Consider the following 26,653-nt stretch of genomic DNA (forward strand, 5'->3'; position numbering starts at 1 on the left):
ACAAAGTATAGACAATTAAGATTGGGTGGCAAGGTGGAGGGAACACCTTTGGGCGTGTAGGATATAACCGCGCTTTCCCGGGCAAGTCTCCGAACATGTTAATGGACTTGTGTTGGGCAATAGGTCTCGTGATCAGGTCAAGGTTACCTTCACAAACCTTATCGGTAAAGCCTCATGCTTGGAGACACAGTAGTAATACAGTCATCTCTATTTCATAGATGTGAATATGCTTGGGATGCTACAAGGAGGAATATCAGCGAGCATAAGTGTCCATCAGAGAGGAACTAGGATGGGGGAAGCCTGGCAGTCCAGGGCATACGGGTCTGACCAAAGGGATTGAGTTCATTTTCTTGGGAAGAGAAGGCTCAGGAAGAGCAGGAGAGAGGGCTTCCAACACTTGTTCTGTGTACACAGGATTCTTCCCTTTGGCTCCAGAAGGCAGAACCAGGAAAAGCAATGCAGAGGCCTGAAAGGAGGGCAGCATTCTTCAGGGTCTGAACTGTCCCTGGTAGAATGAGCTAACTTCCTTTCGCACCCCTCACTGGGCCAGAAGAGGAGAGGCAGCAGCTGGTTAGCTATGTCCTATGCAAGGATCCTTTGGGGGTGTCTGTAGGCCTGGATGCCTTTGGGGGGGTCCCTTCCAACTCTGAAATCCTGTGGTTTTGTGGAGAGCCGAATATTTTGAACATATTTTAAAAGCCCAGAAGTGAGGTTTCATAGGAGTGATGGGAACAATGAGGCCCAACCAGAGGCTGGGGCGTAGGAGAAGCCCAGTTAGGGTCCTTTGAAAAGGGGAAAGTGTGGTTCGCGATCACAGGAAGGGCCGGGCTTTCATTCTGGTGGTTCCTCCTGATCCCATCCCGACAGGGAATCAGCACTTTCAGGATCTCCACCCAGTCTGAGCCCAGGCCCGCCTTTTCCCTTTCCTGCTGTAAAGGAAGAACAACAGGGTCCTTTTGAGGCTCTTCCTTCTTCTCTCTGGCTTTGCAGGCCTGGAATTGATTGTGTGTGTCGGGTTGGGGTCCAGGCCTGCGTGACCCTGGGAAAGGCACTGGAACCTCCCCGGCCTTCGCTCGGGCCCCTACCTCACACGAGGGGCATTGCGAGCGGTGCCTTCCCTTCCCGGTCTGAGCTTCCCTCTTCTTCCGCTTCTCTGCCGCGGTCTGCGCCATCCTGGTCTTCGTCGGGTGAGTCCATCCGGGCGTTCCGGGAGCTCGTTCCGGACAACAGGGGAGGCGGCCGCTGTCTACGTCCACTCTGCAGATGAGGATACCAGGCAGGTCAAAGCGGCCTCGGTGAGCAGAAGGATCGGAGGAAAGGGAGACGCCTTTGCTCACTCCCACCGCAGTTACGGCCTGATCTCAGTCTATTGGGTTGGGGGGACAAAGTCTGAAAGGGGGCCTTGGGGCTTTCTCTCCCCGCGCCTTTGACTGGCGGCTGAGCATCAGCCCAGGACTAGCGGCTGGCCGAAGACCCACTCTAGCACCTTGGTCAGCTCCGACTCAGCGCACAGATGGCTTTGCTTTTTGAAAACCTTCTTTATGGACGTTCGGTCCTCTTCTGAAGGGGCCTCTGACATATGGGGAGGCGGAGAGGACATTAGTCTGCTTAGAAGTGCGTTGGAAATGAGGCTGCTAAGAGCCGGCCGGCCTTACCGATACTCGGCTAAATTGGGCTCCAAAGCTGCGGAGATGTTTGCTGGTAATGAGCGGCCCGTCGAATCTACAGAGAAACAGAAAAGGCTGCTTGGCTCTTCTCTCCTTGCCTGGGGAGACGCCGGCCTGGAGCAGAATTGGTGCTCAATCATTTCTTCAGGTTGGGGGCTTCAACAAAGCGCTACTACATCAGACAGGCAAGAATAAACAGAGCACCAAGTGCCAGGCGCTCACCTGGGTCCCGAGGTGGAGACCGTGGGGGATTCGCCTCACTGCTTAGCTTCCTTGTTGTGGAGCAGCCTTGCCTAATTCAAGTCCAAAGCTGGCCATGCTGTCATCCCCAGACCTGTGATCCTCAGGGCTCAGCTGGTGGGCCGGCTACAAGGTCCACTCTGGGTCCCTGGGATCCTGGATTTCCAGGGCTGCAGCTCCTCAGGCACCACTAGAGACTCGATTTCCAACACACAGAGAGGTTAAGAACAAGCCCAATAGCCACAGCTAGGCCTCTTTTCAGCAGCCTAAAGGTGAAGGAGGCTCTGCCCCCTTAGCCCTTGAGGTGAGTGAAGGAGCCTTTTGTCCTCAGTCCTGAATGTTGCCCAAAGTCCCCCCTATTCCCATCCTAGTCCCTCTGCTTCAGTTTCTTCATCTGTCAAATGGGAATCACAACAGCACCTCCCTTGAACAATGGAAGAAGGTTGCTCCCAACCAAATTAAGAGCCCACATGGAATGTCCACACAAGCTTCCAACCAGTTGGCTCCAGTTCCCCAGCATCTCCCACTTGTCAAATCTCTGTCATACTTTCATGGACGATGGTGGGCGGCCAGTGGGTCAGCCTTCTGCTGAAAGTGTGATTTTACCACCAGTTAGTCACATGACCACATGACAATTCTGTAAGGAAGGTGCCATGATGATTCCCATTGGGCAGAAGAAGAACCTGAAGCTGAGAGAGTCACCTGCTAGAGGTCCCCCAGCCAGTGAGCATCAGAACTGGAATTGAGTGGGGCCCCATCTTCCAGGGTGTCTACATTGTGTGAAGATTAAATTTGACTCTCCCCTGATTATAACAATGGAATTAATTACATCTCCCCTGATTATGAAGATTAAATTGTAACCCCTGCCTATTTTTATATTTTAATCCCCCAAAGTGTAAACACCCTACTTAAAAGTTGAGTATGGAGATCTGCCCATTTTTAGATTTAATCACCAAAGGTTCAAACACCCCACTCACACTTGAGTGGGGTAGGTCTGAGACCCACGTGTGCAATAGTGAGTGATGAATCAGAATCGACTGACTGCCTACTGGGCAGTTCTAGAACAGAACATCAACTGTGATTGGTAGATGTAAAATTAGGGGAAGACACAGGAAGTGAACCAAGAGAAAATGTCTTCAAAAGGGAGTGACAACTGCCTGCGGGGAGTTCAAATTGGACTTCCACTTCTGCTGGAGTTCAACTGGCAGTTCTACTTGGAGTGGAGGGGCAGAAGAATGTACTGACTGGACTGACATGTGGTGAGTGAAAAGCTGACTCTTAACTGCTGGCTTTTTCTGAAGAGACCAGCCTCAGGAAAGACCTGTCCTCTTGAGAGTTTTTCCCCAGGTCCTCAGCTTTGCCAAGGCCAGCTAAGAACCAACTTTCCCTGCCTGGGTTGGGCTAGGGGCTGGAAGTAAATTCCTTAGTGCTTAGGCTAGATATCTTACCCTCTCCTCCTTTCCTTCTTCCTTCTCTGTATTTTTTAAATAAATTGTAAAATAAATCTCTTTGGAATGAATTAAATTCCTGGTGACCACTACTAAGTAACCAAGTCCAACCTTTTAAAAATAACCCTTTTCCCCTTACAGTTCCCACAGTTGTGCAGTCATACTCACCAGTGTGATTTAGACTATTTGGCAGTCTGGCTACCAAGGTATTGGCTTTAGAGCCTGAAGGTCCCTCCAGGTTCAGGGTCCAGGATGAGTAGACAGGAGGGTCCCTGCCTTTAGAAATGATTTGATGAATGCAATGATATCTGTGGTGTGCTCTTTTCCCAGAGAGGCATTTTCAGGCAGTTAGTCAGAAGCAATTGTTAAATTTGTCATCATGTGGAGGGGAAAGGACAGTCCATGGCCCCAAGGAGCTTACAGTCAAATAGGAAAGCCAACAGGCAAATGATATGTACAAAAAAGTTATAGACAGGCTAAATAGGAAATAATGAACAGAGGGGAAGCATTAGAATTAAGAGGGGTTTGGAGGCCTTCCTGTAGAAGGCGGGATTTTGGCTAAGACTTTTGTCTATTTAGAGAAATGAAGCCAGTCAAATGCACATTTTATTTAAACCAAATCTATCATTTCCTTGTAGGGTGTGATGTCCAAAGTCAGAGTTACCTATCCTTTAGTATCACTCTCATGAGCAGCTAGGTGACTCAGTAGAGTGAGATCCAGGCCCAGAGATGCAAGGTCTTGGGTTCAAATATGGCTCCAGATACTTTGTAGGTGTGTGACCTTGGTCAAGTCATTTAACCCAAGTTTTTTAGCCCTTACCACTTTTGTGACAGGAAACCAATACACAGTATTGATTCTTAGATGGAAGGTAAGAGTTTTTAAAAAGAGTCACTCCTTTCCCAACAATATTATGATTTAGTTTTAAAAAAATCCTTCCCTCAGTGGTCAAGATCCTATGGTGAGTCTTCAGGACATTCCTTGGTCTAGACTTTGGCCACTACTGGTTTGGCATTCAGCAACTTTTGTGTTTAGAACTTCTACTAGAGCTTGATTTCTGTTGCCAAGAACATTGAGAAGACAGTCACCTTGGTGGCCCTTGGGGCACGGAGGAGGGAGCAGGACAGGTGGAAAGGGCTTATAAACTGGCACCCTTTTAGATGAGTGGGTGATTTTCATTTAATCACTATTGATGGAGAAATCCATCTTTCTTTCCTTGCTTCTGTTCATTGTCATGAATCGGGGGGGAAAGCTTTGATTTGTTTGTCACCTCGCTCAGGATGGACATGAATGGGTAGAGCAGTAAGGTTGGGGAAGGCCTGAACTTGGAAGCTGCAGCCTTTCATTGACTAGAAGCAACAAGCCTCAGCACCAAGTTAGCAAGAAGAGCTGATTCAATGAGAATCCCCCAAATGCCCCACAGTTATTAAGGGCTCCCTGGGTGTCAGATGCTGTTCTGGGTCCTGGGGAGAGAAATGTAGAATTGGAAGCAGACCCTGCTCTCTGGGAGGCTTCATTCCATGGAAGAAGATGGAGGGAACATACTATAGGTAAATGCAGGACATAGCCAGAATGTCCTCATGGAGGCATTGAGGATCCCCAATCTGTGCCCAATGGATGTGTGGTAAAGAGAGGAAACAGGAAAACCTCTGGTCCACTTGATATTGAATTCAGTGAGGAAGGAGTACATTAGAGGCAGTATGGTGGCTCAGTGGACGAGCTTGGAATCAGGGCAGACTTGAGTTCAAATTCTACCTTAGAAACTTATCTGTGAGACCCTGGGTTTTATTCTACAAGTCACTCCTCCTCTCCGATCTGGCTTGGATAAAATCTGAGTTGCGTCTATGATCATTAAGTATGCCTTTTTGGTGTGTACATGATTTACATAAATATACACGTATGAATTCTACATGCATACACGTATGCATGTATTTACATGTTGGTGTGTTGGGGATGTTGATTTTTCCCTTTTCAGAATCTCCTCCCCTGTGTGATGTCTCTTCAAGAGTGGCCTGGCTCTCCCCAGAGAAGCCAGTCATTTCTGCTTGGTAATGAGGACTTCTCCTTCTTCCAGACCCCATCTGAGTCACTGCTAAATAACCTCCCGTGTCCTAGTGTGTCCTCCACGTGCATTTCCCCCTGGTCCTTTCACTTGAACTTGAAGGAAAGGAGACCATCCAGAAGTAGAAAGCTGGCCTTGTAATCAAGCGCCAGAACCTGCAGAGAAAAGCCAACGAGACGGTGGCATTCAGGCCATCTCACGCGGTCACTTTCCATGGTCTGTGTCCCTAAATTATTAAAAGAGTAGTAAGTGGAGCTTGGAATTTGCTCTTCCCATTTTAGCCACTTTCTTCCTCTGTTTATTTCTAGCTCTGGCGGGTCCTTAGGGTGGCCAGGCTACAGGACAGAGGCATGCCCAAATGAATAAAATAGATTTCGCTGCAGGGCTGGGGGCAATGTCAGCCTCCGCTGTAGATATGAGGATGTTCCGGGGCCCAGACATGCCCCATGCTTCACTCACCCGCAGAGCCCAGGAGAATTCATTTGGCTTCCAAGGTAAGAGGATTAGAGCAAAAATGCTGAAATATTTGGAAAAGTCCAAGATTAGAAGACTATTGGTCTAGCAGAGATAAAACAGGATCCAACCAGAAGCTGAGAATTCTGGGCCACTATTTATATTGCTGAGAGCAAAGAGGAGTTTGACGTTCTTTCTGATTCTATCACCCGAATTTGCCTCGAATATCTGAAGCTTACACTGTCGACAGCCAACGGCATGCACATAGGCTTCTGTTGGGTTTTCTTAGAAGAAATTCCATTACACTGGTTGTCAGAATAGGGAGTCCTTTTAAAATATAGCATTACAATGTTCATGGATAGCCAAAAGGGGATCCAGCAACAGAATGCCAGCAGCTCAGCTCAGACAGATTCTGAGGGGGCCTGCTCTTGGAATGGATGATGATGCCCAATGGGGAGCCCTGTCTCTGATTCAAGTTACACAAATATCAATGTGACTGGGGCCCAGGGGCCAATCCCTAGTTATGTATATAGAATACAAGGGTGCAACTCCCACTGTACTTTATGCCTTTGAATGGCTGAGTAATGATGATGATGATGATGATGATGATGGTGGTGGTGGTGGTGGTGGGGAATGTGAAAGAAATGATGACGCTCTCCCTGGGTTTTCCACACTCCTATTTGGTGTCTCTTTCTAATTTTCTTTGCTTAATGACGACCATTCTCCTATCCCTGATACACATGTCCTGTCCTGGGCTCTCTCCCCTCCTTAGGCACTCACTTTTAATGATTTCAAGAGCTGACTGATCTTCCTAATGCATATGACTCATATAGATAGATAAGAGTATTTGTAATTTGAGACCTAGATAGGGATTAGACATCTAAAAGAAGACCTCTTAAAAGAAAATATCTGTGCATTCTACATTCATTTGGGTGTGCAATTTGAAATTCATAAAGACCCTCTAATAAGAAGTGCCCCCCAATATACTTTCTTTTCTTTTTCCCCAAACCCAACCCTATTCTGAATTCCCCTATTTCCATTAACTAGAAATAGCAATAAAAGGAGAAAAAAGAAATGGAAGGAATCAGAATGGGGAAAGAGGCAATAAAACCATCTCTTTTCACAGATGATATGATGATATAATCTTAGAGATTCAACTAAAAATTAGTTGAAACCATCAATAATTTTAGCAAAGTAGCAGGATGTAAAATAGACGCACATGAATCATCAATGTTTCTATATAGCACCAACAATGTCCTGCAAGAAGAGATAACTCATCTGAAATCAGCACAGACAGAATAAAATGCTTCTGTCTGCCCAAACAAACCCAGAATCTACATGAACATAATTGGAGAGCACTCTCTATACAAATAAAGCCAGATTTAAATAATTGAGACCACTGATCTCATCATCATTTAGATATGCCGCCTTGAAACCACCCTCAACTCTTCATTTTCTGTCACCTCTCTCATACAGTTGCCAAACTTGCAACAATCTACTTCTGTAGCATCTCCCATCTCTGTCTTCTCTTCACCCATGTGACCATTCCCATCCCTTCATCTCTCACCTGGATTATTGCAATAGGTTTTTAGCTGATCCTGCACCCCACAGTTTCTCCTTGCACCACTATGTCCTCCACAGAGCTGCCAAAGGGCTTTCCCAAAGCAAAGGTCAGTGTCGCCCTCACCTCTACTTAAGGAGTCCCACTAACTAGTGGAACCAGCTGCTATGCTTGGTTTCCATTCCACTCTCATCATTATTGTCTCCCCTCCCTGCAATCAGGAGAAGTTCCTCACATTCAGGATCATGTGCAGCTTCAGGCCAGCATCAAAAACGCTTCCCAATGTGCCTCTAGTCTCCCTTTATGGTCTTCTTGCACACTCAAGTTTTGTACTCCAAAGTCTAGCCAAACTGTTCTTGCTCTTTCTTCTTCTTTGTAGTCCATCTTTCTTCCTTGCTTCTATCTGTGTGCCCTGAAATGCTCTTCCTCATCACGTCAGCTCCTCTTCCAAGCTCAGCTGAGCCAATATCTCTTCATGAGGACTTTCCCCAAACTCCTCGTGCCCTCCCCACACGAATATTTCAATGTATTTTCTTTTTACGTGTGTGTGTGTGTGTGTGTGTGTGTGTGTGTGTGTGTGTGTGTGTGTGTGTGTGTGTGTGTGTGTGTAGTGAAGCTCTGGCCTCACTCTTCCAGAGAAAAGCTAGCTACATCACCCCCTCAGGACCAGGGGTAGTCAAGGCATCTTTTATCTCATGATATGGATTCAAGCCCACATTTGTATGTGTTCCCATCACTATTAACTGCTAGTGATTAATTTCTGGGTTCCCTTTAACCAATTAATGCCATTTAAAAAACAAAGTCTTCATTTGCCAGCAGCTTCTCTGCTTGGCTCAACTCCACCATCATCCTTATTGTCCCCTCTTCCCCCCAATCAGGACAAGCTCATCACTAGGAAACATCATCGTAGAGATTACTTTAGATATTACTAACCACGACTCATCAATAGCCTCCTTTGCTTCCATTCCTCTCTTTGTAGGTCTTGAGGGCAGAGCAAAAAATCTCTTCTTGTCGCCTTCCTTTATAGAGAACTCGAGATCTCAGCCATCTCTTGGTTTGCACCAACTTCTTGGCTCCGTCTTGGCTCCACCGTGATCATCATCATACCTTGCTCTGGATGCTTTCTGACACCATCCCCCCATCGACTAGTGATCCCCTGAGGGCAGGGACGGCCTTCCTTTTTCTTATTAGTACCATCTCTTGGCACAAAGTAGGCACTTAAATGCTTGTTGGATTATGCCAATCAGGGAGATATTTATTATGAAGAGAGCCTGAGCACAGGCCTGCGGAAAGGATCAACACTGATTCTGGATCATTTTCATTTTATTTGTAGTTAGTGGGTTTTGTCCTGTGGCTGCCATAGAAAGTCACGGCTCCCTCTCTTTGGACTTATTTCACAATTCAGCTGACCCGGAGTGAGGCAGCTGTAGTAGCAAGGTGGCTTGCCAATCACCGCTCTGTTCGTGCTAAAGGAATTCTGCTGTCCTGGCTGGACGTGGGTGGACACTGGGGGGTCTGGCTCAGGATCTTCGCCCCACGAGGCTCTCCTCCAAGAACGTTTGCTTCCTATCCGAAGACGTCTGGGCCGCTAGTTTACAGGTGACTCAAACCACCATCACTTCCTAGTTTAAGGGCGGCAGGGCAGGGGCATCACTCATACCGTTCCCTGCCCCCCAGTTACGTAAGCAGCCACCTTGTTCTCAACCCCACGGGGCCACCTACGCTGTTGTGTTCTTTCCAAAGCCTATGAAAGAAAACGGCCCCTCAGTAGTGCCCTGTTTTACCGGGGAAGCGGACACTTTTTATTTGAAATTCATGCTTGATAATGAATGGAATGTTCTTGGAACTCCGTCCCTCAGTTTACCTTATTTTAACGGGTGCAGCACAGACATCCCAAGCAGCACCAGGGGACGATCCGCTCTCCACATCGCCTCACTCTCCAGAGCGAGAACATTCAGATTTAGAGGCATTTCTACATCGTCACGTCCAAGGGGTGAGTCTTTGTCTCTGATAGACTGAGAACTCGGGGTCGTTCCAGTCATCGAGGCCTCCATGCTACACGCTAGGGACGTAGAATCTAGTCTCAGCCCTCTTTGGAGGCCTTCTAGCAGGCTGCCGTCCTGGCCTTTCAGTGTCCAGCACCGGAACCAGGTACAGAACGTTGGTGCATGTTCGAAGTCCATGTGGGAATGGCTTCTGCTGAGCAGTGTGTGTGCAAGTGCGTGTGCGTGTGCATGTGTGCATGTGTGTGCAAGTATGTGCGTGCATGTGCATGTGTGCGTGCAAGTGTGTGTGCATGTGTGTCCATATGGGCTGGACTCCTTGGCCAGGACCCAGGACACACGAATGTCCTGGCTGTTTCCCTGAGAAGAAGCTTCTTGAGGGAAGGGGGAGGCTTTGGTTTCTGCACCCTCAGACGCTGCACGGAGCTTGACAAGCATGTTGGCTAACCATCCTGGTGATGACAGGAAGGCCAAGGCGGTGAGGACCGAGAAGCAACAATTCGAGTCGACCAGCACTCATTAAGAAGGTTCTCCGCGCGAGGCTTGGCTTTGCAGGCACCAGAGTGGACCCAGCCTGGCTGCTTTTGAGACCTTCCGACTTCCCGGACCAGCCAGCCCTGCCTGCCCTCTTTGTGTCCATCGATGGGTGTCTCCAGTGGGACTTGGAGCAGCCTAACGGCGGCCTGGAGTCACCCGACAGCAGAGGTGCCCGATTGCTCGGCAATCCCTTCCCCCACAGTCCGTGTCTTCTCTCCTTTGGACAAAAGCCTCCAGGTCAGTTTTGTCCTCTGGGCGGTTTTCCTTATTCTTAGTTGGAGGACTGATCTATTGCCAAACCCGTATGCACGCACACAGCTACATGCACGTATGTGTGCACACATGGGTGCTCATATACACGCACACACACACAAAACGTGTGCATGCTCACGGGTCCCAAATAGGTGTGGAGATTTTGCAAAGAAGCCTTTGAATGACAAAAGCCTCCCACAGGACATGAGTTGCTTCCCATAATTTGTCTTTCCCCCCCCCCACCAATGAGCTGAAAGTAGGACCCTGTTCCATGAGCCAAGGAGACAGAGAGCCAGCACGGCTGGCAAAATCTCCTCCCAACATTTTGTATTCCATCCCATCTTCCTGCTTCTCACATGTGCACACACACACACTCACACTCACACACACTCACACACACACATTCTCACTCACACACACTCACACACACTCACACTCACACTTACACACATGCTCACTCACACACTCACTCACACACTCACACACACACTTACACACATGCTCACTCTCACACACTCACACACACACACACACTCACACACACACTCACACACGCTCTTAACTCAAGTGGAGAGATGCCCAGCACGTGGCCAGTCCCTCCTGACACTATCTTATCGGCTGAATTTATTGTGCTCAGCAACAGCTTCCAGGTCCCTTTTCAAATGTCAAGGCACGAGGAAAGTCCTGCATATTTCCTAAATGTAAAGGATCTTCTGTCTGAGAATGGGGGGGGGGCAGGCCGGGAGAGGGGAGGACTTCGCTTCCTTGTGCTTTGCTCCTGTAAAAGGGAGCTGCCCAGGCAATGTACTGCCTCCGGGGGGTGCTTTATTGGGCATGACTGACGGTAGACTGTGCGAGGACCTGAAATGAGGGCATTTGTGAAGAAACTCGAGAAGCCACAGAGAATTCTCCACTCTGAAGTGGACATCAAGGTGACCTCAAGGCTGGCCACAAAGCAGGGAGGAGGAACCAGCACACGCAGCCACGGAGTCAGGCCCCAAAGACAGCCTCCAAGACCTAGATTTTCGCTCGAATCTAGAAGATCAAGTTTAATCAGGACACGAGAAATCCTACATGGGCCCAAACCACCGTTTCACAAATAGAAGATGCAGTTGAAGGACTGATTAGGCAGCACTTTGCCTGAAAGGATTCGGAGGTTTTCATTTGCTGCCATTTTTAAGTGACTGCGTGGTAGGCTATGGCTGTCAAGAAAAGGAATGAGATGCCTCGGGCTGCATTAAAAGGACCGCCAGCACCCAGGAACAAGGCACAGAGAATTTGGGAATTAAAGGGCCTCTGTGGCCATCTAGTGCTCCCAACACACCTAAACCAAATCCTTACTAGCAGATGTCTACCAAGTCTTCAGGGGATGCTTAGCAAGGAGGGGGGCAAGCCAGACCCTTCCACGTTTGGCCAATGTGGCAGGGGCTTTCCTGGATACGACCTGTGGCCTGGGGCTTCCTCAGAGATGAGATCTGATCTTGGGGAAGAACAAGAAAGGCCCTCAGCTATCCCCAAGAACAATTCACATCTAGGTGTCCACACACAAGGGTAATAGAGGTCCTTCGTTCCCATATAAACACTTAAGGCAACATATATGTAGGGATGGAGGGCAGCCTTGGGAACAGCCACAGAAAATGAAAACACAGAATTCTCAAAGAAACTCAGACAAACACAGACATTGATGTCTGGTCCTCTGTTGCCCCCGACTTCCCCTCAGAAGGTAACTGAATTGGAGGTTGTTGGCAGAGTGACTCTTCACTATTTGAGGAAAAAAGAGTCTCTTTAGTGTCATACCCAGTTCTTCCCAGACATGAAGACCTACTGTGTGTTTTAGAGTTTCCCCTGTTGCCACCTGGAAAATACACAGAACCACTAAAGTAGTTAGTAACACCCAGCCCTTAATGAGGAAAGAGAGTGCTCAATATTTGGCTGCCGCAGACTCACGCACCTAGAGAGCCCAGGGCTCTGGGACTCTGGGAACGGTGTCTCGGAGAGGATCACCTCCTGAGATGATTCTCCAAAGAGCAATAGAACATAGGCATCTTCTATACCTTTGGGGGAATTAAGCACATCAAATAGACACTGACAGGTTGAAGCAGGCTTGGGAAAGAGGCAGTAAGTAGCCAGAGGCTGGGGTATCAGGGAGTGGTCTACTACCATGGATACTAAAAGGATGGTTCTTGCACCGTCGTTGGTCTTCTTGGGAATGGATTTCTGATACAATGGGGGAAACTTCTAAGACTGAAAGGGTGAGTGAGAATTTGAACATTTCTATCATCCTGTTTAAGACACTTCATGGGTGCTGGGAGATCCCTTCTTCACTCTAAGACAGTCACGTTGGGACTTCCCTTAAGTCTGTCCCAAGGGACAGGGGCAAACTTGGGGTCTCCAGTTTCAAGTTGACACCTGGAAGGCAAATATACTTTAGGGTTGCTAAACTGCACCTTGACATTCTGGAGGAAGCTTCTTCGTCATCCATTGAAGACCTACATTGACATTCAGCTTGTACTCCTTTGGAAGGGGCTGCCACTTAACAGCTGTGTGGCGGGAGCCTGCACGGTGGGAATCATTCGACGCTAAGTGCGATAACTCGGGGCCTCTCTTCTCCTCTTCTCTGTTCATTCCCAGCCAATAATAATAAGACTTTTGCCCTTTAAGATCCCTTGGATCCAGGAGCCACATGGCAAATGCCCTTTTCCTCTAAGAGGGTCTCAGCTCACTAAATACCCCCTTCTATTGAAGCAACTTATGGGGAAACCCTCAGAACTGGTGATGCCTAAGCAATCTCCCTTCTTCTGATAGATGGATTTACTTCCAGAATCATTCTGCAGAGGGATCGAAATCCCTCTCTTCCACAAAGGACAATGATACTCAGGAAAACTGTCCATGGACCTCCCTCCCAGACTCTGTTGTCAAGCACATGGGAATATGTCTACACCTGCCATAGGCTATAGCAGAGAGTCTACCTGCATTCATCTCTAAGAATGGGAATATCTAAGTTCTAAGGAACATTTTTCTTGGGTCACATGAATAGCACATAGGATTCTTTAGAGCTTCTTCCTCAGGTCAAAAATTGAGGCCAGGACTAGAGAGTGGTCTTTCAGCTCATTTTATAAGTCAGCATAAAGGGTGGGTGGGCTTCTTCAACAAGATTCCATCCTTCTTAGAATCAGCCATCAATCATCTTGAGGTGTGAAGATAGGATTAACTCTCCCTTTGTCTAGTTTTAGTTAATCAAATCAAGAACTTAAGTATCCCTACTTAGTAGCTAGCTAACCATTAGGTAATAGAATTCACAAGCCACTTACTAGCTCACACCTCCAAAGGCCACAAGCACGGCACCCCTGGGCCGTGCTAGGCAAATTGGGAGGCTGTGATTGATTCCCATGAAGTGAGGGAGCAACAGGAAGTGATGCTGAGAAAACTACTTTAAAAGGGCCAGCCTGGGCATTCTGGGACTCACTCTGCATCGGTGAGCCGGGCTGGAGGAGGACTTTTGGCTTCCTTGGGTTTGGAGAGACTCTTCCCTTGGATTCTGTGTTGGTGAGTAGAGCTGAAGAGACAAGTTTTTCGCTGGAGTCATTCTGCGTTGATGGAACTCTGGCTGAAGACACCACTGGGCCTTCTGGCTGAGGACTACCAGGACTTCCACATGGAGACTGGGGCTTGAGAGAATCCCTGCTGGTGACTGAGCCAGACCTTAGCAGCTCTTAGGGCTGGTAGGCTAGACCAGGCTTTGTCTCTTTCCTTTATTTCCCACCTTCCCTATCTCTACCTTGTGTAAATAGAAGCTGCTTAAGTCATTTTTGACTTAAGGACTGATGTTTTTATAAATGGTGACCAATGCACAACTCTCATATTGAGTCAGAACCCAAATGTAGTGGTTTAAGGGGGCGGTGTCTCTCCTTGAACGCTTTCAGGGGCCAGAGTCGCTCCTCTCAACAAAGAAGAGACGCACGTGCATCTCTTACTGTTGTTCAACTTTTCATGATCCCATTTAGGATTTTCTTGGCAGAGATACGGGAGGAGTTTGCTCTTTATTTCTCCAGCTCCTTTTATACATGAGGAACCCGAGGAAAACAGGATTAAACGACTTGTTCAGAGTCACCCAGCTGGTGTCTGAGTGTCTGAGGCCAGATTTGAACTCAAGGACTTGGGTCTTCCTGACTTCAGGCCTGGCGCTCGATCCATTGTACCACTGACCACCTCATAGGCTTAACAAATTGCTAGGAGAATTCCTGTGATCAGCTCTCCCTCTGCGCTGACCAGAGTTTCTGGGAGCTCAGCCACTCAGTGCAGTCTAAAAGCACACTGCTTTTCTTGGCTGCACCAGGGCTCCATCGCACTATTGTTGACTAGCCATCTTATACTTAGGAAATTGATTTTTCGAACACAGTACGACTATCTATTATCTATCATCCATGACCTAGCTACACATTGAGGTAATACATGTGTTCATACCATCTATGCATAATGCATGCATGTTAACTTGTGCTATATTCAATATGTTCCAGACCATTATATTTTAGACCAGGGGCTGGCACATCCAGCCACCACCTGCTCTGTATAGTGGTCTTAGTTTCCTGTTTTCATATATCCTTGGAGCTAAGAATTATTTTCTTGGCTCTTGGGCTCTAGTCTGCCAGTGCCTATTTCTGGACTACCATTGTGAGAACTTGCTGTCCTCTACTTCATTGCCTCAGACAATATCTGAAGTTTTGTGGCTAGTCTTTTTTATTATTTTAATGTTTTCCAGATTAGGCCGATGCAATTTTTCAATATTCATTTTTTGATATTTCGTCATTCATGTCCTCTCTTTTCCTCTATCAACCTGGAAGAAACACAGAACCACCTGCCAGATAAAACCCAGTCTTTAATCAGGAAAGAGGTCGTGTTCAACAGAGGATCACCCGGAGAGACGATTCTCTAAAGAACAATAGAACGTGGGGACTTGCGTACCTTTTGGGGAACTGAGGATAAGGAAATATGATTGATTGGCTTTAGCAGGACTACAAGGAAATGAGAAGTCAAAGATGAGATTATCAGGAAGAGGCTGATGCTTAACAGTAGATACTAAAGAAAGAGCCCAGCCAGGGACTGGGCTTCCTGGGAGATGACTTTGATACAATGGGAGAAACTACTAAGGCAGAAAGGGTACTTACCATTGGACTGTCTACTAGTCTCCCTAAACTGGGATTATTATGGACTTGACGGTCATTGTTCAGTCTGAAATGGGTGAGTGAGTCTGGGACTTCCCTGGGGCATTCTCAGGGGACAGGGGCAAAGTTGGGGTTTCCAAAAACCCAATTGACACCTCCTATCCCTTACCCTCTCCAGGAAGGCAGGTAATATGAAATAGGCTTTATATATGTTATTGTATAATCCATATTTCCATGTTTCTCATGTGGTAAAACAAGGCACATATTGCTTTCACTAGTGAAAAATCCATGGAGGAAATAATTTTCATTCAGTCTCCATTTGTTCCTTCTATGGTGGTGGTTGTCCTGTTTTTGTCACAAGTAACTTGGAGTTGTCATGGATCCTTCCCTTGTTGATAATAGTCAAGTCATTCAGATTTGATCATCACACATTATTGCTGTTGTTAAATACAATGTTCTCCTGGTTCTGCCCACTTCACTTTGAATCTCTTCATTTAAGCATTTCCAGGATATTTTGTGCTTATCTTGTTTGTCATTTCTTATGGCACAACTGTATTCCATCACCATCATATACCACAACTTGCTCAGACACTCCCCAACTAATGGGCGCCCCTTCAGTTTCCAGTTCTTGGCCACTACAAAAAGAGCTGCTAGTAATATTTTTATACAGATAGGCTCTTTCCCTCTATTTTTAATTTCTTTGGGATAAAGAACTAGTAGTAAGTAGTTTTTCTGGATCAAAGGGTATATTTGCCTTTTGATGGCCCTTTGGCCATGGTTCCAGATTGCTCTCCAGAATGGTTGTGTCAGTTCTCAGCTTTGCCAGCAGTATATTAGCATCCTGACTCTTCTACATCTCTTCCAATATTGATCATTTTCCTTTTTTGTTATGGTAGCTAGTCTGATGGATAGGAGAGTTTTGTGTTTAGTTTTGAGGATCACATTTCAAGAATACCACTGAAAATCTGGAAGGTGCCAGAGGGCAGCAATCTGGATGGCCCAGGGCCTGGACAAGATAACACATGAATGGTATAGTTGGAGGAGTTAAGGATGTTTAGTTTGGCAAAGAGGAAAAAAGGAGAGAACATGATTGCTCTGCTCAAGTGTTTAAAAGAATGTAATCTGGATAAAGGATTTACCTTCTTTTGTTTGACCCCAATGGGACAAACTACGAGCAATAGGGAGAATTCCAAAGAGACAGGATTCAGTTTAATATAGGGGAGAACTTCTCAGTCCTTGGAGTTAGACCAGAGTGGCCTGGGCTTCCTCCAGAGGTGGGGAGCTTAATTTCCCTAAAGATCTTCAAGCAGGAGCCAAGTAGTCAGTCATTCAAGATATTGATCTTGGAGAGGGGATAGGCTTAGGTCCCCCAGTTGTAGTTGGTGGCCCTGAGGTCACATTGAGCTCTGAGATTCTGAATTTTTATAAACTGGATGCTTGCATTTGGTTACCTTTGTAACCATGGCAATGGAATGGAAAGTATCTCATCCCAGAAATGGATTTGGGATAAGAGCATCATTCATTCAACTCATATTTGCTAAATGACTGCTTTTTCTAGGTGCTGGGATAGACCTGGGGAAGAGAAAAAAGTCAATAGCCCAACTTCTTTGCCTTCACTGAGCTGACAGTACAGTAGGAATCTCTACACAAAGTCCTCACCAGGTTAGAAACTTTAAAGATGATTTTAGTTCTGTGACTTGAAATCTAAATAATTTGGTCACCAGGGAAAATTCCCAAATAATAAAATACCCAAGTCAGCTGGTTGGTCACCAGGGAAAATTCCCAAATAATAAAATACCCAAGTCAGCTGGGAATTATGGTGATTTTAATTAATATAGAGAGAAGGAATTAAGGAAAGGAGAGAGAGAGAGAGAGAGAGAGAGAGAGAGAGAGAGAGAGAGAGAGACAGACAGACAGACAGACAGACAGACAGACAGACAGACAGAGAGAGAGAGATGGAGAGAGAGAGATGGAGAGAGAGAGATGGAGAGAGAGAGAGAGAGAGATGGAGAGAGAGAGAGAGAGAGAGAGAGAGAGAGAGAGAGAGAGAGAGAGAGAGAGAGAGAGATGGAGACAGAGAGAGAGAGAGAGAGAGAGAGAGAGAGAGAGAGAGAGAGAGAGAGAGATGGAGAGAGAGAGAGAGAGAGAGAGAGAGAGAGAGAGAGAGAGAGAGAGAGAGAGAGAGAGAGAGAGAGAGAGAGAGAGAGAGAGTTAATTTAAACTGCTCTCTCCAGGCAGTAGTTAAAGGCCTTGGCCAAAGTGGCCTCCCTGAGCCTAAGGGAAAGGGAGTCAGTCTTATCATTCACCACGAGACTGTCTCCAAGGAAGCTGTCTGAGTGAGATCCTCCAGGCTAAGTTCCAGTCCTGAACTGAACTCCGAATCCAATTGCACTCCGAACTGAATTCAATTCGAACTGAATCACCTGAACTGACTTTTTTAGTGTCCTTTTAAAGAAATTTTCTCTTGTGTCACCTCCCCTAAATTTTCAAGTCTACCAATCACAGTAGACACTTTTTCCAGGACTGCCTATTCTTTAGTTCTCATCTTCTCTGGTTAGATTATATCTTCTGAGGTACTTCACACTTCTTTGTTAAGCTTACCTTTTGAGAGTTACTTGAGCTTTTGAGATTAATTTAACCTTTATAGGTATTTAACACCTTTTTGTATTAGATCTAAAAATAGACTTAGCTTAAAGTTCTAGCTTCACTACAAGGTATGAGTTAAGTACCTTCATTGTTCAATCAGGAGTATCTTCCCCTAAAGTATGTCTAATTAGGGTGGAGTAATTTCCAAGTTCACAGGACATAGTTTTCCAAGGGCTGGGCCAAAGGGCTCAAAGAGCTTTTAGAGACAACAAGGTCAACAGCAATAAGAAGTTATTAAGTATTCATCCTAGCTAAGCTCTGGGGACACAAATACAAATGCAAAGAAAGACAGTATCTGTCCTCAAGGAGCTTCTATTTTAAGGGGGAAGATAAGTACAGAAAGAGCCAGAAAGGAGGGCTGGGAGGCTGTAAATGATCTATCTCCATGTGGATGTGGGCACAAAGTTAGCTGAGTGAGGAGACGGCTGTGAAACCAAGCAGGCATGCATTCAAAAACGCTCGTGTTGTCATGCCGTATATACGTTTGTTCGTTTGTTATTCCCACATAGATTTCAATCATTTCCGACAAAGGCCATTAAGACAGGCTTGAGTACAGTTTTGTCTCCTCTTGTTTCCTCCTCCATTTCTAAATTACATTTTTAGTTTTTGCCAATTACTTGTAATACCATTTCCACACAAGTTTTCTGAAGTTAAAGATCAAACTTATCCCCTTCCCTCCTTCCTCTCCCTTCCTTCCTTCCTTCCTTCTTCCTTCCTTCCTTCCTTCCTTCCTTCCTTCCTTCCTTCCTTCCTTCCTTCCCTTCCTTCCTTCTTCCTTCCTTCCTTCCTTCCTTCCTTCCTTCCCCCTCCTCCCTTCCTACCTTCCCTCCCTTCCTTCCTTCCCTTTCTTTCTTCCTTCCCCTTCTTTTCTTCCTTCCTTTCTTCCTTTCCTTTCTTCCTTCCTTCCTTTCTTTCTTTCTTTCTTTCTTTCTTTCTTTCTTTCTTTCTTTCTTTCTTTCTTTCTTTCTTTCTTCTTTCTTTCTTTCTTTCTTTCTTTCTTTCTTTCTTTCTTTCTTTCTTTCTTTCTTTTCTTTCTTTCTTTCTTTCTTTCTTTCTTTCTTTCTTTCTTTCTTTCTTTCTTTCTTTCTTTCTTTCTTTCTTCTTTCTTCTTCCTTCCTTCCTTCCTTCCTCTTCCTTCCTTCCTTCCTTCCTTCCTTCCTTCCTTCCTTCCTTCCTTCCTTCCTTCCTTCCTTCCTTCCTTCCTTCTTTCCTTCCTTCCCTGCCCCCTTCCTCTTCCAGAGCTGCCAGCAATTCAATCTCTATTATCACACAAAATATTTTTCATCTCGTTCATTTTTGTGAGTGAGTAATCTTACAAATCAAACTCGCCAACTATAACCCCAATAAGCAACTGAAATAGTGGATACTTTCATCTGCATTCTGACTCAACAGTTCTTTCTCTGGAGGTGAATAGTTTTCTTGGTCCCATGTTCACTGGATTTGTCCTGGATTGTTGTATTGTGTTGATAATAGCTAAGTCTATCACAGTTGATCATTCCACAATATTGCGGTTACTGTGTACAATGTTCTCCTGGTTCTGCTCCTTTCACTCTGCATCAGTTCCTGGAGGTCTTTCCAGTTCACGTGGAATCCCTCCAGTTCATCATTCCTTTGGGCACAATAGTATTCCATCACCAACATGTACCACAACTTGTTCAGCCATTCCCCAATTAAAAGGCATCCCTTTATTTTCCAATGTTTGCCACCACAAAAAGAGCAGCTATAAATATTTTTGGACAAGCAGGTCCTTTACTATTTTTTTTAACTCTTTGGGATATAGACCTAGTAGTGGCATTACTGGATCAAAGGATATGCATTTATTTTATTTTATTTATTCATTCATTTATTCATTTATGTGTTTATTTGTTTGTTTGTTTGTTTATTTATTTATTTAAACCCTTACCTTCCATCTTGGAATCAATACTGTAAGAGTAGTAAGGGCTAGGCCATGGGGGTTAAGTGACTTGGCCAGAGTCACCTAGCTGCAAGGTGTCTGAGGCCAGATTTGAACCTAGGATCTCCTATCTCTAAGCCTGGCTCTCAATCCACTGAGCTACCCAGCTGCCCCTCCTATGCATTATTTTATGGCCCTTTAGACATAATTCCAAATTGCTCTCTAAAATGGTTGTAATGTCCCATTTTCCCACATTCCTCCAACATTTATCATTTCCCTTTACTGGTATATTGGCCAGTCTGATAGGTGACATGGAATCTTAGAGTTGTTTTAACTTGTATTTCTTTAATCAAGAGGGATTTAGAACATTTTTCATGTGGTTATTGATAGCTTTGATTTCTTCATCTGAAAACTGCCTATTCCTGTCCTTTGACCATTTTTCAATTGGGGAATGGGTAGTATTCTTATACATTTGACTTAGTTCTTTATACTTTTGAAAAATGAGACCTTTATCAGAGAACTTTATTATAAGATCTGCACTTTGTTGTTTCCTTTCTAATCTTGCTGGCCTTGGTTTTGCTTGTACAAACCCTTTTTAATTTAATCAAAATTATTCCTTTTACATCTTATAATGGTCTCTATCTCTTGTTTGGTCATAAATTCTTCCCTTCTTCACAGATCTAACAGGTAAACTATTCTATGTTCCCCGAATTTGTTTATAATGTCATTCTTTACATCGAAATCATATCCCCATTTTCACCTTATCTTGGCATACGATGTGAGAAACTGATGTACCCCTAATTTTTGCCATGCTGTCTTCCAATGTTCCCAGCAGTTGTTGGTTATTTTAACCAAATGATGAGTTCGTATCCCCCAAGCTAGCTCCTTGGGGTTATCAAACACTAGACTGTTGATCTAGTCCATTCACCTACCCTTCTATTTCTTGGCCAGAACCAGGTTGTCTTGATGGTTATTGCTTCATCAGACAGTTTAAGATCTGGCACCACAAATGATAGGCCAGCTGGGAAATGAGACATTTGAGTGTGCAGCAGCTTCATGAGGAGATCTGCTCTAGCCAACGGCCTGAGAGGAGGTTTTTAAGGTGTGGGGAGGTAGAGCCTCTGTCTCCCACCCCCTACTTATCCAGAAAACGACCTTCCTTGTGGCCTCCTTTGAGCATCTTTGAAATAGCAGTGACTGGTGGTGGAGGGTCCGTATCTCCTCGCTTCTCCGCAGATTTGGATCCTGTTGATCACGCTCCTCTTTGAGACCCTCTTTTCTCTGGGTTCTCAGGACTCCGTCCTCTCGTAATAACTAAAGGAAACTCTGGTGCTTCATTTCCACAGAGTTTATGAACGTTTACTTGAATAGGAGAGGGCAGACAGAGAGAAAAAGCTTGATTCTATCCTGCCATGTGGTGGTCTCCCAATGGACCCCTTAGCCACCTTCCTTTGGCCGCATGCCCTAGAATAGAGGGCCCCCACTTCTCCCTTTACAGCTAGATCAGTTTCCCAGTCCTTGCCAGGTCAAGTGCCCAGGTCACTGTGCAGGACCCACCCTCAGTGGCGTGATCTTGGGCGAGGACTCCCCTCAACTCCTTTGATGGGCCTTAGTTCATATCAGGCTCCGGTACTCGATCTAGGTCCCTCTCAGATTGTCTCCTGGTCCCTTTCTTTCCTCCTTCTAGCCTCCCTCTGTTGGGCATCTCATTGGTTCCCACAAATTAATGAGCCTCTCTGTGCTGGGCATTCCCTTCTCTCGTCTCTCATCTCCCCTGCCTTTTCAACATCTCCTACTAGATGTAAGCAGGCCCCCACCCTGAGGTCAGCATCCCCCTCAGATTCTCCCCAATTCCTGCCCAGTTGCTGTTGAGGACAACCTGGCCCACCTGGCCCACAGGCTGCCAACATGGGAATCATCCTGACTACTGGCTCTCTCAGCCCTCCACGTTCAATCTTTTGTCAAGGCTTGTCACCTTTGAAGCGTCTCTGGACTACACCCCCTTCCCCTTGGACCCTGCCCCCACGCTGGGGCAGGAACTCATCACCTCAGGCCTGAGCCATTTCCGTTGTGGGGGGTCTGCCTGCCTCAAGGGTCCTCCCACTGCATGCCAGCCTTGCTCCAGACATCTCAAGTGATGACTTTTCAGTGTTTGTCCTGCCCTCGCATCCTCCTTCTCAGTAACTGCAGGGGTCCTTTGCCATCTCTAGGAGGAAGCATGGCACTGTCCATTTCACATCAAAGCCCTCTCCCTGATTCCCAGAATTCCTTAGGCTTCATTCCTTAGCACATCCTCTCGGTTCAGCTACACTGGCCCCGGGCTCTTCTCCGAAGCAGACGCTCCCTCCCTCGCCTCCAGACATCTTCTTGGGCTGCCCACTGTACTCTCCCTCACCGTCTTTGTATCCCCGCATCGCTGGCTTCCTTTCCGTCCCAGCTCAAATCCCATCTCCTCCCGCAGCCCCTCCAACCTTCCTTTGGCTAACCATTTCCTCTTCACCCTGGATGGGAGCTGCTTTGCATAGATTCGTTGGCCTATTGCCTCCCCCCGTGGGCTGGAAACTCCCAGAGGGCAGGGTTTCTCTTGCTTCCTTTTGCATCCCTAGCGCTTGGCGCAGTGCCTGGCACTTGGCTGGCAACCCAGCCCTGGGCAAGCCAGACCTGCCCAGTTTGGGAGCTTCAGCCCTGGACGGGGGGCCAAGAGAAGGGCCTGCGTCAGGATTCCGAGAATGGATTTCCAGGGCTGCGCTCTCTCTGCAGGGGACTCCAAGCATCGGCCCCGTGGAAAGCCGGAGGAACGTCAACGTGTGGCGCCTGACTGGGCTCTAGTTTCATGGCTCCCGCGTGGACCAGGACGGTGTCCCAACTAGGGAGGCCAGAAGGAATCCGAGCCAATGGAAAGGAGAGGGTGCAAGGGGGAGCCTCGCTGGGCGGGACCCCAAGACAGCCGTTTCTCCCATCTTCTCCGAGAATCCTAACCAGTCGTAGAAGCACGCACACTCGAGAGGGGCGCGGGAAAGCTCAGAGAACGGAGGCATCATTCGCAAGAAAGAAACCCAGGCAGCAGCCACGGTGCCCTCCACATGCCCAAGTACCACTGCAGGGGGCCCCTGGTACCTCCCTGCACTGGGTTTCTGGGCTCAGGGGCGTCCTACGGCGTCCTCTGCTTTGCAAAGGGCCCGGCTGCTGCTTCCTCCTCCTTCCCTCTGCTCCTCCGCTGTCTGGGTTTTCCTTGTCTCCCAGCACTGCTTCCACGCTTGGGCCCTCTTTCCTGGACACGGGACGTGCCGCGGCACAGCGCGGCCCACGTACATGTTCTGAGGGGCGCTTTGCACCCTCGGCTCTTAGCCCGCGGCAGCAGATGCCCTTTTCTAAAAGCTAATCCGGGCGCTGTGGAGGGATAATGGCGGGGAATAGCCATGGGGAAGTGGGCTGAGGGGGATGCCGAGTGCGAGGCTGCTCTAGAGGTGGGAGAAGAGCTTGTGGTCAGCCTCTGCCTGTCCGAGGGAGGGCTGCAGCAGGCGCTCCAGGCCTTAATGGTGAAGAACCTGGGCCAGAAGGAGGGCTGGCGGCAGCTCCGAACTTCCAACGAGGGCCCCCCAGCTGCATGCTCTGGCCCCCACTCTAATGGCCTTTTACTGGCCTCCCCTCCGGAGCCCCCAGCAGGCAGCAGGAGGCGCCCCAGGAAGGGCAGAGTTCCGGGTCCACAGTGGCTGCTCTCTAGGCCCCAGCAATGACTTGACACACGAACTTCCCGGACATGAATAGACGATGGGCCTTCCCAGGTATCAGCGGGGCCGAGGAGAGAAGAGCTGGCGGCACCTGGCATCCTTCTGGGGACCAGACCAAGTAGGCCACAGTCATGCCGCATAAGTGACTAATTACGGTTCAAAATAAACTCTGGGGACAAAATCAGGCTTGTTTTCACCCAACTTTCTGTAGCTGCAATGGCAGCTAAAGCTCTCCATGCAAAGAAATAGCGAGTCAGGTGATTCTCGAGAGCTCCCCACCTTCCGAGCACCCCAAACCTTCCCCCTTCTTGTCAGCAGCCAAATGAAGCCTGCAGCCCGCGCTGGGTTGATCTGCTTCCTCGGACTGAGTGAAACGGACCAGAGCCGAGCCCAGAGAATGGGGGGCGCAGCCTCGGGCTCCCTTCAGGCCCTATGTTGAGCCTGAGCTCCGATCATGCTCTCACCAAAGGGAACCAGAAACCGTGCAATGAAGCAAAAGAGGACGACTTGGCCATGGTTTTCGGGTTTTCATGGTCTTTTCAGGCCCAGGAGAACGGAGAGGAGGAAATTGCTTGAACCTGGAGCCGTCAGACCAAAGAACCTGGTTTCTCTCCTCGGTTCCGTTTGATCTTCTTTGACATTTCCATACACTCTTTGATCAAATGTGCGCTCCGGTAGAATGAGCCCCAGGCTTGAAGTCGGGTCCCAGAGCTACAGTCATACGTGGGTAAGACCTTGGGCATGTCACCGCTCAGCAGGCTTCAGTTTCCTCACTCCAAAAGAAGGGCCTTGGAATGGTCTGAGGCTGGTACTGCCTAAGAACTCGTTACTTGGCTACGATGTGCCGCGCACTGTGGTAAACAGCTCTCCAGCTCACCGTGTAACGAAGGAACCAACATGGAACCAGGTAGGTGCAAATACACAAGAGCAAGAGGAAATGATAATGGAGGGACGGAACCAGCATTGAGAGGGGCCAGAGGAAGCCTTCTGGACAGGGTGGCAGTTTAGTGGGGACTTGAATCCAGGAGGTGGAAACAAGGAAGGACAGCAATCCAGGTACGGGGACAGCCAGACGAGAGACAGCGTATCTTATTGGGGAAAGAGCAAGAGAGTGAGAGTCCTGGGGGACATAAGGCGTAAGAAGACAGGAAAGGAGGGAGCACTGCTGAGGTAGGAAAGACTGATGAAAAAATTCTATTTCATCTTGGAGACAATAGGGAGCCATGGTAGATGATTGAGCAGGGAAGGGCCATGAGGAGATCTGCACTTTGGGATCTGCCTTTGGTGGCAGATTGGAGTGGGGAGAGATGAAGAGGCTGACTCAAGAGCCCAGCAGCTCTCGAGGTGAAGGGGCTTGCTCCAGGCGAAGGCAGTAGAGTGAAGCGAAGGAAGCCTGTTGGAGAGCTGGTGCGGAGGAGAAATCGATGTCAAAGATGATATCTGAATTGGAAGGCTGAGACCATGGAAGGATAGTGTTGCCCACAGCAGTCTAAAGCCTCACCTTGTACCTAATTCCTGAGTCTTCTCTCAAGTGAGGTTCAAGAGGACTCACTGATGGAAGACAGAATAAAAGGTCCCCAAGAGATTCTCACCTTGAAACACATCCTTTTGGTCTTGGAGCTTCCTCACTGTATAAGGGGTGTGTGTGTGTGTGTGTGTGTGTGTGTGTGGGTGTGTGTGTGTGGGTGCATGTGTGTATGTGTGCTTCCCAAGGGACAATGTGGGTCTGGGGCATAGCTCAGGGTCAAGAACTCCTCAGAATTTGTCTATGATGATCCGGGCATCTCGATTCTGCCTATGGGAAGTCTCCTCCTCCCCCTGCCCCATCTCAGTTCTTGGTTTCACTAAGTGACAGTCCCTTGAGGACGAGGCCCTTTGGAGGACGAACATGAGCCCACGGCGAGAGCTAACCAAAGTTCTGCTGCTGAATGAGCAGGATGTTCTGCCTTCTGTGGCCCGAGTGATTGCTGGGTGCTCCTGGAGGTGGTTGTGATGGAGAAAGGCCACCCTGCTGGAGTCTGGGAAGGGATTTTCTTCTACGGATGAGAAGCTAGCATCAATTTGTAAGAGGGGCAAGGGGACCTGGATAGAATCCTGCATGTTTGATGGGCAAGCAGCTGGGTGGCAGTTGGGAGACAGCAAAGGATTGAGCGTAGAGAACTGTGAGCTGAGGAGAATTCTGGCCAGCCCCAGGACTTCCAGCTCTGGAAGCGAAGCAGGGAGGACTTTTCCTGCGTGGCTGAGGGGATCCGAAGCCACGAGAGGGAGAAGAGCCATATTTGCCCACCTATCTGAGCCTGTTTCCATCAGGGAATTTTCTACTCCCTTTCCTCCATCTGCCTACAAAATCGCTTGACTCAGAAGGAGTTTGGTTTGTACGCTCTCATCTGAGCCAGCCTTTCTACTCCTTTCTGGGCCTCCCTTTGCCTTCTTTGGATTTGACTTGGATTTAGAGATTAGAGATATTAGATTAGAAATAATGACGACTGACAGTTGGAAAGGAGGCAGAGACTTTTGGGACTCAGACACTAACCTCTAGATCTGGCTATTGAGGGGTTTAGCTTGTCAGGGTACTGCAGCTGGGTCAGCCTTCTTGCAGGGTACGGGGCCTTAGCTGCTGTGACGATGTCAGCATAAGGAAGGAGATGGGGAAACGGCTAAAGTTCTGTTGTGTCTTTGGCCTGGACTGATCTTTTATTTTTATACCCTCAGTGGTTGCACATCTACTTGGCACACAGTTCCATTTTTCAACATACGTGCTTCCTTATAAGTAATGGAATAAGTCATACACTAACTTTTAACAAATCTTTTGATTAACGTTCTATGATCATCCTACAGACTTTGATTCCATGGATTCTAACAACAAACGCGAAGCTTTTACAGAAGATGGATGTTTTCTCATCACAGGCAGCATAGAGAGAGGTCAGTTCCTCATTAACCCATGAGGTGCTTAGACATGCAGTTAAGACAAGAGTGATTATTCATTACACTAATCAAAT

Source organism: Monodelphis domestica, chromosome 1 (assembly GCF_027887165.1).
Source record: "Monodelphis domestica isolate mMonDom1 chromosome 1, mMonDom1.pri, whole genome shotgun sequence".
Classification (NCBI taxonomy): Eukaryota; Metazoa; Chordata; class Mammalia; order Didelphimorphia; family Didelphidae; genus Monodelphis; species Monodelphis domestica.